This window comes from Asparagus officinalis, chromosome 9 (genome assembly GCF_001876935.1).
Source record: "Asparagus officinalis chromosome 9, Aspof.V1, whole genome shotgun sequence".
NCBI lineage: Eukaryota > Viridiplantae > Streptophyta > Magnoliopsida > Asparagales > Asparagaceae > Asparagus > Asparagus officinalis.
This window is the reverse complement of record NC_033802.1, coordinates 11,078,746-11,081,679: the sequence shown is the minus strand read 5'-3', so window position 1 is coordinate 11,081,679 and position 2,934 is coordinate 11,078,746.

Genomic DNA, 2,934 nt, shown 5'->3' with positions numbered 1-2,934 from the left:
ACCTCCTTGATTTCATCGTTGTAGCTTGATAATCCATCCAATCCTCTAATAAAGATACTAATAAGCTTGATATTCTTGTAATCTATAATATCACTCAATAAGCAATTAGTACTAATAATGGTGATTGTAAATCATCATCAAAACATAAAGGCTAACAGGATTAAAATGTGTTAGGATACTTGGTGAATGAAGCTCAATGTGCTTTTGTTAATGGGAGGTTGATCTCAAGTAACATCATGCTCGCCTATGAACTGGTTAAGAACTACAACAGAAAGAGTCTTTCCCCAAGGGTCATGCTGAAAGTGGACATCAAGAAGGCATTTGATACAATTAGTTGGAAATTTCTATCATACATGCTTAAACGGTTGGGTTTTCCTATTGCTATGATAAATTAGATAATGACTTGTATTACTTCTCCTAAATGTTCTATCTCTCTTAATGGTTCCCTTCATGAATTCTTCAAAGGAGAACGCGGCCTTAGGCAAGGAGATCCTCTCTCCCCATACTTGTTCATCATGGGCATGGAGTACTTATCATCATGGGCATGGAGTACTTATCTAGGAGCTTGGGTCTTTTGAAGAATGATAAATCTTTCAAATATCACCCTAAATGTGCTAAGTTGAGGATCTCGCACCTAATATTTGCTAATGACCTGCTCTTATTCTCCAAAGGTGAACTGAATTCAGTGTCTAAGTTGCACAAGTGCCTCAGGGAATTCAGCAATGTTTTAGGCTTAGAAGCAAATGCATATAAAAGCTCTATTATGGAGGTGTTGATGATAGTGTCAAGTCTTCCATTCACAATCTGTTGGGATTTTCTGTAGGTAATTTTCCTGCTAACTACTTGGGGATTCCTCTTATTTCCAAAGACTGACTTACATGGATTGTAATCCTCTCTTTACAAGAATTATAGATCAATTCAAAAAATGGCTAAAGGTCAGGAACCTCTCATATGCTGGTAGATTGTAAGTAATCAAGAGTGTGATTCTTAGAATCCAAATTTTCTGGACCTTTAACTATATACCTATCAGTGTTTTGAAGAAAATAGATGAAATATGCAAAATATTGAACAAGCATTCAAAGCTCCTCTTATGTCATGGGAGAGAGTGTGCATAAATAAAAAGCAAGGAGGTCTGAGAATTATTTCTGCATAAAGGTGGAATGTTGCTTCAGCTCTTAGATGTATCTGGCACATACAAACAAACAGAGAATCTTTATGGATTAAATGGGTTCATGGGACCTATTTAAGATAAAGAGACATATGGCAAGTCAAAGCTAAAATTGGGGATTCATGGATGTTGAAGTAATTGATTAAAACTAGAGATAAAGCAATGCATTTGTGTGGAGGTGCTGAAAACCTGAAACAACTCATCAATTCATGTCACTGCAATGCAAAACTCAGACTTTCAGCCCTGTATAATGCAATTTCCCCTGCTTTTCAAAAAGTATCTTGGTACAACGTGGTTTGGGGGGGTTTAAATGTTCCTAAGCATTCTTTTATGAGCTGGTTAGTCATGCAAGACAGAATCCTCACTCAAGACAGGCTTCTTAGAAGAGGGGTAATAGATTCAAACAGTTGCTGTCTTTGTGCAGAAGTTGAATGTGAGACCAAGAATCATTTTTTTTATAGTTTGCTTATTCTTGTGAAGTGTGTTATGAATTGGTTGGACTTCAATTGGAGGTCTTGCAATTGGCAACAAATAATTCACTGGTTCTCTATCAGGTTACGAGGGAAGGGACTCAAACAAAATTTGAAAAGGATGGCTTTAAATGCAACAATATATAGCATATGGAGGGAATGCAATGCAATGATTTTTCAGCGTAAATCCAGGAATCCAGTGCAATTGGTCAGGGAGATAAAAACTAAAATTTGGATTGTAATTCTTAACAAGCCTGGAGCTGATATTTGTAGCTTATTGATGAAATAATAGTGTGAAGGTCTTTGCTTGTTGTAGTTTTTTGATATTGTGAGAGTAATCTCAGTTCTTATAGCTGAGCTATCTCGATATAACTTCATATTTTGGTTGATGAATAAAAATTTTCATTTACCAAAAAAAAACTTTTGCCCATATCTTTCTTTTAACAAGCACTACATTTTTATGAATTTGGATCATCTCCACAAGCAAAAAGTAGTAGCATGACTTGCTTTCTATTTGAACTGTTGATTATTCCATGGATGTTTGTATGCAATTTTGGTTCTTCTGATCGTATACTCGTGAATTCACTCATTCCTAATTTACACTAAAGAAGATGAATCACAATTATTAATTAAACAATTAAGGGCTGGATTCAAACTAGTTTGTTTTCCACTGTTTTATTGCAATGGAGAATATCTGAATCCCATTTTTACCTCCCTATTGAAGAATAAAAACAAGCAATATACTTTTTGAATCAGGGATTTTGTGATTTTCTTAATCCACTGTGCCACTCCTTTATAATATTCACTAGTAGAAAAATGAACAAACTAGACGGAACAAACTAGACGGAATTTTTTTCCGTCTAGTTTGAGTCAAACTAGACGGAAAAAATTCCGTCTAGTTTGTTCCGTCTAGTTTGAATCAATCTAGACGGAAATTTCCGTCTAGATTGACAAACTAGACGGTTTTTTTTATTTTTTTAAATAATACTCAACCTAGACGGAAATTCCGTCTAGGTTGACGTAACCTAGACGGAATTTCCGTCTAGGTTGCCTAAAAAATTTACGGACCTCCCCCCTATTTTTTTTCATTTCCCGCTTATTTTTTTCATTCCCCGCCTCTTTATATTCCCCTCTCCATCTAAAAACCCCAAACTGGTCAAATCCCCAAATCTCTCTCTCTCTCTCTCTCTCTCTCTCTCTCTCTCTCTCATCCCCTAAAGACCTTTCCCAATTCCTCACTCGCCATTCTAATCGCCAAAAACTCGCCGACGATGAGGTCACCGATCGCGGAGAGCC